The 16,585-nt window shown below is 47.8% G+C and overlaps 1 pseudogene; it reads left to right on the top strand.

The window, feature by feature from the left end:
- Positions 1-3,535: 3,535 nt before the first annotated feature.
- Positions 3,536-15,914, top strand: LOC138467180 (52 kDa repressor of the inhibitor of the protein kinase-like; annotated as a pseudogene).
- The last annotated feature ends 671 nt before the right edge of the window (positions 15,915-16,585 follow it).

Raw genomic sequence — 16,585 nt, 5'->3', positions numbered from 1 at the left:
GGAGTCTCTTCGAAGGAAATCAGGCAATTCAGTTTAGTGCACAAATGAAGAAGGACAAGTTCCGCGACTCAAGCGCAGCCTCCACTGTGGGCAGAAGCAGAGCGCGAGTACGGAAAAGGGTGCTGTTTTGACACAGCGGGGAAAAGCTATGGGCTCCTGCAGGAGGGCGACCAGTTCCTAGCTATGCTACTCACCGGTCCCCGATGCAAGCAGACCCAGGCTTCTCCGCGTCAGTTTCAGTCGCTGGCAGGTTCAGAAGAGCAGGGAGCGTCTCGTCGTCGTGTTGAGTCTGCAGCAGCAGAGTTGAGTAAAAGACGTCCCAAACGAAGAAACCCGCACAGTTTGTTACCACAGCAGGGCAACGGAGCGGCCGTGTGTATCTGAGCCAAATGTACACTACTCACTTCAGACCTGGGAACGCCAAGTGTACGAAGCGTGTGAGAGTGACAAGGACTCGAAATACTACACAACCTGGCGGCGGTTACAGAGCAAGACTCCTGTGTAGGCTGGTCAGTCAGCTGGATGGCCCAGAGACGCTTCCGAAGGCTTACGAGCAGGAGATGGTGAAGATGCCAAGAATAGCTGTTCCCGCTATTGCAAGGGTCGAAGTACCAGTACAGGCCTTCTGGTTTGATCAAAGGTGAAAAGGGTTTCACAAGGCGACAGTAGTGCAGAGGAGCAGTCCTTCAGTGGGTCACCAGCGATTCCTCGGTTCAGCCTCTTGGTTGCAGGATACTTGGCTCCTGTATTCCTTCGTTTGTGAGAACTCAGGAGATCGACATGGTAGTGGTGTTTCCAGCCCCCTCTTATCCACGGTTCCCTTCGCGCCAAAATGGAGGGGACCCAATGGGAGATCCGCTCATCAACACTCACACCATTCGTGGACCAATCACGGACCACGGTGGTCCCAGGCATTCACACCACCCTAGACTCTCTGGCTCCCAGGATGTGTATTGGGACCAGACATCCCAGCCCACATCCTGGAGGCACACACCAGGCATGTAGAAGCCCGCGAAAGCATCCGTGTTTCGCGGGAAAGTACATGCCCAAATAAGGAAGGCCCTGGGTCGGCTCGACCTGGGGAAGGTGAAGGGAGCAAGACCGTCAGCGGACAGGACAAAGGAGCCTCGTGGTCTGGCCATTTTGGGAGCCAGGCCACCATTTTGGGTTAAGCGCGAGAAACGCGCTTAGAACGCCAAAAGGAGCTCAAAACACAAGAAACGATCGCTGCCACCATTCCCGTCCGTGAATCACTTGCACCGATCAGTTACAATCCTAAAAGAGTATCTAGGGCCTGTAGAAGGCTAGAGACCCAAGAGAGCAGTAACTTAGCTTACAGTACAACATGATAAAAGAAACTACGGAAAACAGCGTTTCCCGGTACTGACTGTCTTAAGGGCATGTCAGTTTCCCCGTAAGAATGGAGCGAAAGCCCAGAGGAGTGCGACAGAAGGCTGCACTTCTCTGGCAAAGTCGAGAACAAGGTGAAAAACAACAGCAAAAAGTTTAGGGGTTGCCACATGGAAGGAAAATTACCTACAATTACGAAATCTTTCCTAACAAAGAGCACACGTTCCACTGTGCAGTCATTGAGAGAAAACATGAGGTGAACTAAGGAGAAATGATCCAGTTTAGGGGCCACCTTGCATTAGACCTTGTCATTCTAAGTCTTTGCTCCTCCCTCTCCCACAGATGCTGGGTCAGTCCCTGATTGCAAGGTGCAGTCGTCTGGGAGTGGGGCCTTCCGAGGGAGGAAGAAAGGCAGAGGGGTGTACTTCCAGGGGAGGAGGAGGTACTCTGGACCTCCCTATGCTCCTCTAGCACATTGCTTGAAACAATCTGGAGATGGTTGGCCTCTCATGACCAATATTTAATTTCCGCTCCCACCCGCCCACAAATCCCGTCATACCCTGCAGTACCTGCCTTATTAGTTGGGACATAAAAGTATATGAAGCCTGATGAAAAATAACAAACAGCTAAAGGTGAAATGTCCCATTTCGGTACTGCAAGGTCCCAGGAAAACCTTTGTATTGGTTCTTAGAATTTAAAACAGGCACACCTTTTAACGTTTTCAAAAACACTATTAGAAGAAAATATCCTCTATTGGTTTGTGTGTGTTGATTTTATGAAAAGGCAAATGCCATTCGTCCTGTGCAATTTGGGTGGTTATACAAAGCCAATTTAATGAAATATTATGTTATGTTCTATTACTTGGCATTTGTATAGCGCCTTATGTATCGTTGGTATGATCTGAAAGCGCTGGTAGGTTGAATGCCCTCGGGAACCATAGTTCAAGTCAGTAGAGAAAGAGAGTGTTGTACGGTGCTTGGGTGCACCGGATATGTGTGCAGCTGGTGTAGTGTGCTTATTTCACCTTGGTATGCTAATTTCTGGCAACGTCACATCCCATTGCATTTGTTGATGAGTACCCTCACTTTAATTTTTAGGACTTGACCCCTGCTGAGTAGGGTTTATTCACTCAGCTTGGAGGAGAGCTGCTGGGCATGGGCAGCCTGCCCTTCCTTGACCTGCTGTCCCGAGACTAGTCTTTGTCAGTCAGAAATTGCGTGGAATCGTGAACGAATCAGAAGGCCCAGCCGCAGCCAGACCCAGTGAGCCAGAGCCTGCTAACTTTGCCATTGGGCCACTGTGACCGGTTTGTGCAGCCCACGGGTGCCGAGTGCTTCTGCTTCTCTGCCGATCAATAAGGTAAGTCAGTGTGTTGCTGGCATGTATGCTATAGTATGGATTGAATAACTTCTAGGCTCTTCGAATTTTGGCAGATAAGCCACAGTGAGATAAAATCATGTGTCCAGGATCACACACTTTGTGGTGAAGTTGGCATTTGAGACCAGTCTGTAACTCAGGTAAGCAAATATGGTCTCATGTCTAATTATTAGAAATGTGAGCTTAGGATTAGCTTTTAAGAATACTCAGTTGTATAGAAATTACTTAAGAAGTGCAACACAACAAATCCATGCATTACATATTGTAATGTGTTAAGCAAAAAGAGTGTGCTAATGTTCCTCTTGAGTAGAAGCCTAACAAGACGGCTGAGCCTATTGGGACACTTGGAAATGAGGGGACCCCAGGATAGAAAAGCCAGGTTCTTCATATCAAACTATTCCTTTCACTAAGTCCTGATGGGTTTTTGGAGAGTGAGTAGGGGATGTTCACTTTCCTGCCCCTACTGAATTTCAGGGACAGCCAGTCAGTGTGACCCATTCTCTGTGATAATGTCAGAACATGTATATCGAATGTGTCATAACACAAGGTAAAGAAGACTGGCCCGGCCTGTGCTCATTTGAGTTGTTTCTGCCATTTAATTGGCACATCACTTACTAAGCCATTAGCCAAAAATTCACAATCTCAGTTTCACCAATGATAGACTACTGCAATGTTTGCTGGCTGGGTAGGGAACCTTTCATGATGCCTAGCTGAGTACTGTTTTGTTTATGAATCCATATTTATCAAGACACTGAAAAGTTAAAATAATGGTGTCTTGTTTAATTTAAGGAGAGAGAGAGTATAGAAGATGCCTCCAAAGAAACTGTCAGGAGCTCAGAATCGGAAGCGCCGTGCTCAATTTGAATCTGATTTGCAGAAATCTGCAAAATTGATGAAAACATTTTTGGGTCAGTCAGAGGACAATACTATCAATACAGTTCGAATAGTGAGCAGTGCGCAGCCTGGAAATGATGCAGAATCATCAGATTTACCATGCAGCTTCAGTCGGAATAATGAGGACAATACAGTGTAAATAGTGAGCGGTGCGCAGCCTGAAAATGATGCAGAATCATCAGATTTACCATGCAGCTTGAGTCAGAATAATGAGGACAATACAGTGCAAATAGTGAGCGGTGCACATCCTGGAAATGATGGAGAATCATCAGATTTACCATGCAGCTTGAGTCAGAATAATGAGGACAATACAGTGCAAATAGTGAGCTGTGCGCAGCCTTGATATGATGCAGAATCACCAGATTTACCATGCAGCTTGAGTCAGAATAATGAGGACAATACAGTGCAAATAGTGAGCGGTGCGCAGCCTGGAAATGATGCAGAATCATCAGATTTACCATGCAGCTTGAGTCCGAATAATGAGGACAATACAGTGCAAATAGTGAGCGGTGCGTATCCTGGAAATTATGCAGAATCATCAGATTTACCATGCAGCTTGAGTCAGAATAATGAGGACAATACAGTGCAAATAGTGAGCGGTGCGCATCCTGGAAATGATGCAGAATCATCAGATTTACCACGCAGCTTGAGTCAGAATAATGAGGAAAATACAGTGCAAATAGTGAGCGGTGCGCAGCCTGGAAATGATGCAGAATCATCGGCGTTACCACACAGCTTGAGTCAGAATAATGAGGACAATACAGTACAAATAGTGAACAGTGCGCAGCCTGGAAATTATGCAGAATCATCGGATTTACTATGCAGCTTGAGTCAGAATAATGAGGAGAATACAGTGCAAATAGTGAGCAGTATGCAGCCTGGAAATGATGCAGAATCATCAGATTTACCATGCAGCTTGAGTCAGAATAATGAGGTATGTGGCTCACCTGAAAGGAAGGAAAATGCAGAAGAAGAATCTATGTCATATGAAAATGAAAGGGACTCTGAAAAAGAGCCCAACTCACCCGGAGAAGGAACCAGCAGTAAAGCAAATTATACATAAAGCTTTGACACATCAGATCTTGCTTTGTGGCCAGAGGTCCTACGTTCTGCTGATATAGACCGGATAATTTTTAATGGACCAAGTAAAATCAAAGCCATGAGATTCCGAGTGAATAAACAGAAGCAACGCTTCTCGTTATCACACTGTCAAAGAGTGCATGACAGTGGTGAGATGATTCAGAAAACCAGCAGATAATTAATTCAGAAATCGCTCATTGGAGAAATGTGCTTCAACGTTTAATCTCTAATACTCTCTTCCTCGCAAAGAATAACTTAGCTTTCCGGGGCTCATCAGATAAGTTGTTCACTGATCACAATGGCAATTTCCTAGGTTTGGTAGAGCTCCTTGGGAAATATGATGTTGTCATGCGTAAGCATTTAAAACGAGTAGTTCATAAAGAAATCAAAGATCATTACTGCAGCAAAAGTATTCAAAATGAATTGCTCGACATTATGGCAAGTGAGGTGCTTGAGTGTCAGGAAACCAGCACCCCGTACCGCCAAACGTTATGCCAAACATGCAAGTCCCGAATCCCTGAGATCTTTGGAGCCGAAGCGTTTCGTCTCCTCACGTTTCCAAACCCTCCGACAACGCTGGGGGTTGCCTTGGAAACGCTGGTTGCCTGAGCATGTACGTGTACGACTACGGCGTGTGCAAAGTGACTCTGTATAAATCTCTGCCCTGACAATAGAACGCTGCTTCTGAATTTTGTCATTTGGAGCTCTCTTCTTGTTGTTACCTGTTGCCTTGAACCAAGACCTTGTTTTTGCCCTACGGATTGATATTGGACACCCCTGGCCTCGTACTTGATACTTTGTATTCCTTGACTTCGGAACGAACGACCATTCCTCTTGCCTTACGTTTTTCTGCCTTGTCGCCTCGGAACTCACTTCCTGCACGTCCTGTTACACGGAATCAATCATCTGTTTTTTCCCCGGACCTTTCGCGAGCACGAACTCTCCTCTTCATCCAGAAAGGAATTTTTTATCCCTTTTGGGGAGTTGTCACAGGGAACGCATTTACTTTGGGAACTTGTCACAAGGAACACATTTACTTTGGGAACTTGTCACGGACTTCCATTTCCCTACAGGCGTCCGCGTGTCGGTGGGTACAGGTTTAGGTTGGATTGTCTTTATTTTGGAACCACGCTCCTCGGACGGACTTCCTATTTCTTCTGGGTTTTCACTTCCACTGCTGGAACATTTTCACGGACAAGCACCAAGACTGGTTTCCTGGATATCTCTGGCCTTCCGCTCTGTCTGACTTGCTATCATTGCCCAGAGGTATCCCGCTACGTGAGTACTTTGGTTTGCTCAGTTATTGTTTGCTCTTGTTTGCTTCGTGAACCCAACTCCTGACACTGTGTTCTCTGTCTAGGCGGCTGTGTTCCGACTCACCATAAATCTTCCGGCCAATTCCCCTTCCAAACAGTCCTTTGGTACTATTGGGAGTTGCATTGTCAGGAAGATTTCTACGGCTACACTACGCGCTCAACTGAACCCCGGTCTCGCCACCAGGTCTACGTGGGTGATTCCTCACATATTCAGAAGCCGTATAATTAACCATAATGGAAGCTGCCGATGACCCGTTGGCAGCTTTGGTTCAGTTGGTCGCTGGTTTACGCGCAGATATGACTGCGGCACATGATGCCACCCAGCGTCGGATCGACACCCTGCAAGTTAACTTACAGGCAGGTGGTGGTGCTAGTGCCCCTCCTTCTGCCCTTGGGGCAGGCGTTCCTCGACAAGAGAACGCGCCTGTTTACATGACGGCACAGTTTCCCTTGGCCCCTCCGGAACGTTTCATGGGGGATCCGAAGACGTTCCGCACTTTCATCAACCAATGTAGGCTACATTTCTTATGTCATCTGACGTCTTTCCCTGATGCCACTACCAAGGCGGCTTTTGTGTTATCCTACCTTGGGGGAACAGCAGCGGTCTGGGCTAATCCTTTATTGGAACAGGGTAGCCATCTTTTGTACGATTGCGATGCCCTCATCTCTGCTATGTCCCGTGTCTTTGACACTCGGTACAAGTCCCAAGCCTCAGATCTGGAGCTGCTCTCCTTACAACAGAAGGATATGCCCTTATTGTCCTACTTGGCCAAGTTCAACCAACTGGTAGCAGAGACGAATTGGCCTGAGGAGAAGAAAGGGGCTCTGTATTATAGAGGTCTTTCAGACTCACTCAAGGATGTTTTGTCCACTGTCCTCGTGGTTCCTGCCGCTTTTTCTGAATTGGTGGAGCTGGTTCTTCAAGTCGATGCACGAAGGGCAGAATGCAAAGGGGAAAAGAGTCTGGTTCCCTATCCAACACCAGTATCTAGTGATCAGAGCCATGCTACGCCTGAGCCTATGCAGATAGGTACCCTCAGGGCTCCTCTGTCAGCTGAAAAAAGAGAGACCCGCAGGAAGAACAATTTATGTTATTACTGTGGTTCCTCGGAACACTTCTTGAGACAGTGCCCCAAGAAACCACGTAAACAGGGAAACTCCAAAGCTCGGCAATAGAGGGAGCCCCTTTGCCGAGTCCCACTAATGCGGGCTCTGATACCATGGTTTTGTTTCCCATTACTGTTGACATTCTCGCTCCTTCAATGGTTTCTTGTTCTGTTGATGCAGTATTGGATTCAGGGGCTACTGGGAATTATGCTGATAGTCAGTTTGTTCAGGACCATGGTATTCCTCTGATTCCCAAGCCTTCCCCTGAACTGGTCAATGCCGTTGACGGCACGACTCTGTTATCAGGGTTGGTTACCGAACAAACGGTGGATCTCCTTATGACTACGTCCTCTGGTCATACCGAAACCATAGCCTTTGATGTTATTACAGCACCCCAATTCAAGCTCATCCTTGGGTTGCCTTGGTTAAGGAAGCATAATCCGTTAGTGGATTGGGCTAAAGGGACGGTATCCTTTCATTCAGAATTCTGTGCTACGTCTTGTGGGACATTAGGATCCTCATCTTCGGGACCCAGTACTCATCTATTGGATTCCGCTTTGGTCATTGGAGCAGTCATGACTACGGTATTGCCTCGGGAGTACAGAGACTTCAAGGTCGTCTTTGACAAGAAAGGCGCTGAGATCCTACCACCACATCGACATCCTAATGCCACTGTACCCTCTGGTCGTGTCTATTCCCTAAACCAGAAGGGGTATGCGGTGCTAAAGGAGTATCTGGACAGGTCCTTCGCTTCTGGCTTTATCAGGCCATCTCGTTCTCCGGCTGCATCGCCTCTTTTCTTTGTCCCGAAAAAAGAAGGCGATTTGCGCCCTTGCATCGACTACCGCGCATTGAACGCTATCACCGTTCGTAACCAGTACCCAATTCCGCTTATCTCAGTTCTTTTAGACCAGGGGTGCACAACTGATTTTGACAGAGGGCCGAAAGTACCTTACATGAGGGCTATAGTGGGCCGAAAAGTAAATGTGGGCGGGGCGGTAGGCGGGGCGTGGCAGGAGGCTTTTTAAACCCCCAAGTTGTACTAAACACATGGAAAAAGAATGTTTTTGAGGGGTAACGATTTTTATTTGCATTTCAAACTTACATTTTGTACTACACATTTTCCATTGTTATAATTTATTTCTATTTAGTTATTGTATCTCGCCTGTTTAATTAACTTATATATATTTTATTGACCCTAGATTGGACATGCCGTTATTTTGGACTGCTACAGTTTGCTATTTGGGTTGCCCAAGAGGAGTATGGCCTTCTTTGAGTCAGGTTTCCTCAAAAAGCCAAAGATGAACATCTCCTAACTGTGCCTGTTTTAGCTTTATTATTGGGTTCACTCTTGGAGTGCAACACTATGCCCCAGGGCCCCCTTGCCCCCAACCAAACACAATGCCCCATGTCCCCCACCCCCAACCAAACACTATGCCCCATGGCCCCCTCACCCCCAATCAAACAATATGCCCCATGTCCCCCTCACCCCCAACCAAACACTATGCCCCATGTCCCCCTCACCCCCAACCAAACACTATGCCCCATGGCCCCCTTACACCCAACCAAACCCCCACCCCATGGCCCCCTCACCCCCAACCAAACCCCCACCCCCCAAATCAGCACACACAAACCAGCACCAATACAGTCCAGAACCCCCCACCCCCCAACTCAGCACACACACAAACATGCACCCATAAAGACCCGAACCCCCCACCCCACCAACTCCAAACCCCCCACCCCCCAACTCAGCACACACACTCTCAAGCATGCACCCATACAGACCCGAACCCCCCACCCCCCAACTCAGCACACAAACAAACATGCACCCATACAGACCCAAACCCTCACACCCCAACTCAGCACACACACAAACATGCATCCATAAAGACCCGAACCCCCCACCCCCCCAAATCAGCACACTCTCAAACAAGCACCCATACAGACCCGAACCCCCACCCCCCAACTCAGCACACACAAACATGCACCCATAAAGACCTGAACCCCCCAACCCCCCAACTCCAAACCCCCCCACCCCCCAACTCAGCACACACACAAACATGCACCCATACAGACTCGAACCCCCCACCCCCCAACTCAGCACACACACAAACATGCACCCCTACAGACCCGAACCCCCACCCCCCAACTCAGCACACACACAAACATGCACCCATACAGACCCGAACCCCCCCCAAATCAGCACATTCTCAAACAAACACCCATACAGACCCGAACCCCCACCCCCAACTCAGCACACACAAACATGCACCCATAAGGACCCGAACCCCCCACCCCCCCCAACTCCAAACCCCCCCCCACCCCCCAACTCAGCACACACTCTCAAGCATGCACCCATACAGACCCGAACCCCCCACCCCCCAACTCAGCACACACACAAACATGCACCCATACAGACCCGAACCCCCACCCCCAACTCAGCACACACACAAACATGCACCCATAAAGACCCGAACCCCCCACCCCCCAAATCAGCATACTCTCAAACAAGCACCCATACAGACCCGAACCCCCACCCCCCAACTCAGCACACACACAAACATGCACCCATACAGACCCGAACCCCCACCCCCCCAACTCAGCACACACACAAACATGCACCCATACAGACCCGAACCCCCAACTCAGCACACACACAAACACGCACCCATACAGACCCAAACCCCCACCCCCCAACTCAGCACACACACAAACATGCACCCATAAAGACCCGAACCCCCCACCCTCCCCAAATCAGCACACTCTCAAACAAGCACCCATACAGACCCGAACCCCCACCCCCCAACTCAGCACACAAAATACATTCAAATACAAACATTCATACACATCCGACACACCCCCCACCTCCGCATCTCAACATACACACAAAATACATTCAAATACAAACATTCATACACATCCGACACCCCCCACCCCCGCATCTCAACATACACACAAAATACATTCAAATACAAACATTCATACACATCCGACACACCCCCCCACCCCCGCATCTCAACATACACATAAAATACATTCAAATACAAACATTCATACACATCCGACACACCCCCCCACCCCCGCATCTCAACATACACACAAAATACATTCAAATACAAACATTCATACACATCCGACACACCCCGCCACCCCCGCATTTCAACATACACACAAAATACATTGAAATACAAACATTCATACACATCCGACACACCCCCCCCACCCCCGCATCTCAACATACACACAAAATACATTCATACACATCCGACACACCCCCCCACCCCCGCATCTCAACATACACACACAAACATAAAGCAAAACAAACCCGACACACAAACAGAGCACTTACCGGAGACGTGCTGGAAGGCTGGAAGGCAGGTAAGCTGGAACGCTGGAATCGTACTACGGCTGGCGAGGTCCAAGGCTGAAATGCCTTCCGGCATCAAGCCTTATGGACCACGCCAGCCGTAGTGCTGGCCCTCCATTGGTGCAGCACACACGCATTACGTGGCTCGTAGGAGCGACGTGGTGCGTGTGTGTGCTGAGCCAATGAGGGCCAGTGTTTTATCCGGCCCGGAAGACAACAAAGACTTTCCTAATGGAGGGCGGCCGCGGGCCGCCCTCCATTAGGAAAGTCTTTGTGCCTCGCGGGCCGGACAAAAGAGCATGGCGGCCCGCAACTGGCCCGCGGGCTGTATGTTGTGCACCCATGTTTTAGACCAATTGGGTTCTTCTACCAACGTCACTAAGTTGGATTTACGGGGTGCTTACAACCTGGTCAGAATGCGGAAGGGTGACGAATGGAAGACGGCTTTTAAAACTAAGTATGGCCTGTATGAATACTTGGTTATGCCGTTTGGCTTAAGCAATGCCCCAGCTACGTTTCAATATTTTATCAATGATGTTTTCAGTGATTTACTCGACCAATACGTCATTGTATACCTTGACGATATTCTGATCTACTCCCCTGATTATGATACTCATGTTCAGCATGTCTCCACAGTGCTTCAAAGGTTACGGGACCATCGTCTCTATGCGAAATTAGAGAAGTGCATCTTCCATGCCAAGCATGTTGAATTTCTGGGATATGATATCACGAACCAAGGAGTTGGTATGAGTGATTTCAAAGTAAGGACGGTTCTGGATTGGCCTGCTCCTACGTCTATCAAGTCCTTGCAGTCCTTTTTAGGATTTGCTAATTTTTATAGAAGTTTTATATGCTCATTCTCTGCCATTGTTGCCCCCTTGAATACCCTTACCTGCCCTAAGAACGGGTTCAAATGGACGGAGGAAGCACAGACAGCCTTTGACAACCTCAAAACAGCGTTTACCTCCGCACCAGTCCTCCAGCATCCCAAGCCTATTCAACTGTTCTACATGGAGGCTGATGCTTCGGATCAAGCAGTTGGTGCGGTGTTGTCTCAGTATTGCAAGGACACGGGTTTCCTTCATCCTGTGGCGTTTCATTCCAGGAAACTTACCAAATATGAAACGAACTACACTGTCAACGAGCGTGAACTGTTGTCTGTGCGTGATGCTTTCAAAGTTTGGCGACATCACCTCCTGGGTATTGATACTCCGGTTCAGGTCTACACTGATCATCGTAACCTTCTTGCTATGCAGTCAGTGAAATGCACCACAGCCAGGCATGCCAGGTGGCACGAGTTCTTTTCACAGTTCAATTTTCAGATTACGTATCGTCCCGGAGCTCTACATTCTAAAGCGGACGCACTCTCAAGGAGGTATGGGGATAACTCCTCTCCCAAGGACTTTGGTGGCTTGGTGTTACCTAATCAGGTCATATGCTCTTGTACCTTGAAGCCTTCATTAAAGGATTCCATTAGAAAATGGGTTTCGGGGAATCCTCCGGAGATAGAGCGCTTTAACATGACGATTGTTAACACATTGCCTTATGTCAACGGTCGTCTGTTTCTTCCAGATGTTGATTCCAGACGAACAGCGTTACATTGGGGTCATGACTCTTTGATTTTAGCCCATTACGGTTTGCGTAAGACCTTGGAGCAATTTAAGAGATGGTGCTGGTGGCCTTCAATGCAGAAAGACATCTCGGATTACATCTCTACATGCGCCGTCTGTGCCCAGTGTAAATCCACAACCATGAAACCCATGGGATTGTTATGTCCCCTTCCGGTTCCGCGCAAACCATGGACTATGATATCTATGGATTTTTTCACAGAACTCCCATCCGTCCAGGGCTTTGATACCATATGGGTGGTGATCGATTCTTTCTCTAAACTGGCCGGGTTTGTCCCATGCCAAGGTCTACCTATGGCACCATTATTAGCGGATCTGTTTCTTCGCCACGTTTTCCGCTGTTTTGGTCTACCTGACATCATAATATCCGATAGAGGCTCGCAATTCACCTCGCGTTTCTGGAAACACCTTACCACGTCCCTGGGGGTTGATGCGAGGTACTCTACTGCTTATCATCCGGAAACGGACGGTCAGACGGAACGATTGAATGCCACTCTTGAGCAGTACTTACGTTGCTTGACTATGCAGCATCAAGAGTCCTGGTTGTCGGTGTTAGTGGCAGCCGAGTTTGCATATAACAACTCGGTTCAAACTTCCACAGGTACTTCTCCTTTCTTTGCCTTGTATGGTTACCATCCACGTTCTTTGCCATTGGATCTTCCGGTCTTGTCATACAATCCCGCAGTCCAAGACCGTCTTAGGGACATTACTATTCTGCATCAACAGGTACATTCTCGTCTAAAAGAAGCCCAGGAACGTTCTAAGGACAACGCCGACCGACATAGGTCTCCCGCGCCCGATTATCACCCGGGTATGTTGGTTTTGCTTTCTACCAAGCACCTCCGTATTCCCATGAGAATTTGTTTGAAACCCAGATAAGTAGGTCCTTATCGGATCAAGGATATTATAAACCAGTCTGCAGTTAGACTAGAACTACCGGACAAATGGAAGATCCATCCGGTTTTTCATGTGTCTCTTTTGAAACTCTGTTCTGAGGGGACCAGACTCCCCGTTCGTCCACCTCCGGTCAGGGTACAGGGTGAGGAAGAGTATAAGATTTCCCGAGGTGTTCGGTATTTCCTTATTGACTGGAAGGGTTATGGTCCCGAGGATCGTACCTGGGAGCCTGAATCTAATTTGCATGCTCCAGTTCTTTTGGCTCGGTTTCTGGCCTCTCGGGGGGGGGGAGTGCATATTTGGGGGAGGATACTGTCAGGAAACCAGCTCCCCGTACCGCCAAACGTTATGCCAAACATGCAAGTCCCGAATCCCTGAGATCTTTGGAGCCGAAGTGTTTCGTCTCCTCACGTTTCCAAACCCTCCCACAACGCTGGGGGTTGCCTGAGCACGTACGTGCACGACTACGGCGTGTGCAACGTTCCCCTCGCGGTCACGTGACTCTGTATAAATCTCCGCCCTGACCATAGAACACTGCTTCTGAATTTTGTCATTTGGAGCTCTCTTCTTGTTGTTACCTGTTGCCTTGAACCACAACCTTGTTTTTGCCCTACGGATTGATATTGGACACCCCTGGCCTCGTACTTGATACTTTGTATTCCTTGACTTCGGAACGAACGACCATTCCTCTTGCCTTACATTTTTCTGTCTTGTCGCCTCGGAACCCACTTCCTGCACGTCCTGTTACACGGAATCAATCATCTGTTTTTTTTCCCCGGACCTTTCGCTAGCACGAACTCTCCTCTTCATCCAGAAAGGAATTTTTTTTCACTTTTGGGGACTTGTCACAGGGAACGCATTTACTTTGGGAACTTGTCACAAGGAACACATTTACTTTGGGAACTTGTCACGGACTTCCATTTCCCTACAGGCGTCCGCGTGCCGGCGGGTACAGGTTTAGGTTGGATTATCTTTATTTTGGAACCACGCTCCTCGGACGGACTTCCTATTTCTTCTGGGTTTCCACTTCCACTGCTGGAACATTTTAACGGACAAGCACCAAGACTGGTTTCCTGGATATCTCTGGCCTTCCGCTCTGTCCGACTTGCTATCATTGCCCAGAGGTATCCCACTACGTGAGTACTTTGGTTTGCTCAGTTATTGTTTGCTCTTGTTTGCTTCGTGAACCCAACTCCTGACACTGTGTTCTCTGTCTAGGCGGCTGTGTTCCGACTCACCATAAATCTGCCGGGCAATTCCCCTTCCAAACAGTCCTTTGGTACTATTGGGAGTTGCATTGTCAGGAAGATTTCTACGGCTACACTACGTGCTCAACTGAACCCCGGTCTCGCCACCAGGTCTGCATGGGTGATTCCTCACATTGAGAACATATTGATGCGACTCGGCAAAGCAAAATTCTACTCAGTTATCATGGACTGCACTTCTGACATTAGTCACATAGGACAGATGTCACTGACGGTGAGATTTGTTGATGACAGTGATGGACAAATCAAAGTAAAGGAACACTTTGTCTGCTTTAAGCCTGTGGACGACTCTACTGGAAAAGGCTTAACTGAACTATTAATAAATATCCTGAATGAAAATAAAATAATGCTTGAACACTGCCGTGGTCAAGGATATGACAATGGCGCAAACATGAAAGGCAAGCACAGTGGGGTTCAGGCTAGAATTCTTGCTCTTAATCCAAGAGCATTTTTTGTGCCTTGTGGCTGCCATTCCCTGAATCTGGTTGTATCCGATGCAGCATTGTCATCTTTGGATTCAGTAACTCTCTTTGGATTAATATACACTCTTTTTTCTGCATCTACTATTAGGTGGAAAGTCCTCACAAATAATGTTAGAAATCTCACTGTAAAGCCGCTAAGCGACACCCGTTGGGAGAGTCGCATTGACAGCATGAAAGCAGTAAGGTTCCAAGTGACTGACATCTATGACGCACTAATGGAATTAGCACAGTTAAGCAAAGCTGATGCTGGAGTCAGACATGAGGCCCAAAGTCTGGCTAACCAGATAACTGACTTCAAATTTCTGGTTTCTCTTGTAGTTTGGCACGATATCTTGTTTCAGATTAACATTGTGAGCAAGACATTACAAAATAAGTCAGTGGACATTGTGACTGCTACTTCTTTGATGAAAGAATGCATTCAGTTCTTTGTAGCCTACAGAGACAATGGATTTGAAAATGCCATCATTGCTGCCAAAGAAATGGCAGCTGACCTAGGAGTTGAGCCTGCCTTTAAGTAGATTTGTATTCGTCAACGAAAGAGGCAGTTTGATTATGAGGGCAGAGATGATCTAACACAGACCCAAAGCCCAGAGGAAAAGTTCAAGAGGGAGTTTTTTTATGTGCTTGTTGACACAGCCCATTGTTCAATTGAAGAAAGGTTTGGACAAATGAAGGATCATGAACAACGCTGGGGCTTTCTGTATGACCTTAGAAAGCTTCCTATGGACAAAAAAACACTTTTGGAGCACTGCACAAACCTTCACCAGACACTAAAACATGGTGAATCTTCTGACATCAATGGCAAGGACCTTCATGTTGAATTGGAAAATATACGCTACATGTTACCAAGAGGGACAGTTACACCACTACCAGTTCTCCAGTATATTCATGATGCTAACCTGAAGAACATTTTCCCAAATGTCTGGATATCATTGAAGATTCTGCTCACTCTGCCCGTCACAGTTGCAAGTGGTGAGCGCAGCTTCTCCAAACTGAAGCTCATTAAAACATACCTTCGATCAACAATGGCCAATGAAAGACTGACATCGCTTGCTATATTATCAATCGAAAATGACATTGGCCAATCCCTGGATCTATCCGACGCTGTGCTTCAATTAGCAAGGGCAAAGTCAAGAAAAGTTACTTTTTGAACACATAATACAGGTAACATTCTAAGACTGTCACCTAGTGTCTACTGTATGCATTTTCTATTGCATTTGTATTTCTATCGGGTTCTTAATGAAGTACCCTATTTACAACACTTGTAACACATTTTTTGGTTGTCATTTGTTAGGGGTCGGAGGTGGGGGGGGCGCCATCGATGCTTTCTGCCTGGGGTGCAATCTGGTGTAAGACCGGCCCTGTGTGAAGGTGATCCAGGGGTGGGGTGCAGAGGTCTAAGGGTCGTGGCTCTAGGCTCACGACAGGGAAGGTGCCTTATACTGTGTGCCGGCTCGCTATTGGCCAAAAAGAAGGTGCCTTTGTCCAATCAGGACGCTCCTCAGCCTGTTGTTGTTGCTCAGGCAGAGAGAGTTTTTAGAAAATGGCGAGCGGCCATTTTGAAGTGGCTTACAACCTCGTGACAAATGCTGAGGTATTTGCAGAAAAGTAGATTCATGGGCAGTTGCAGTGCTTTTCAAGCACAGAGGGGCATCTAGGCAGCAGGAATGAGTAGAGGCAGGGGTCCAGCCATTTAGGAGAAAAAAAAAACCGCTGTTGCACATAGGAGCGCTCGAAATGCAGGGGTGAAAGCCAGTTGGCCTACCTGCAATTAAGGTGCGCTTTTGGCCTTCTCAGGTGAGCACTGCTCCTGCAGTGGGGT

Source organism: Ambystoma mexicanum, chromosome 4q (assembly GCF_040938575.1).
Source record: "Ambystoma mexicanum isolate Mex_15411 chromosome 4q, UKY_AmexF1_1, whole genome shotgun sequence".
Classification (NCBI taxonomy): domain Eukaryota; kingdom Metazoa; phylum Chordata; class Amphibia; order Caudata; family Ambystomatidae; genus Ambystoma; species Ambystoma mexicanum.
This window is presented reverse-complemented; position numbering and strand designations above follow the sequence as displayed.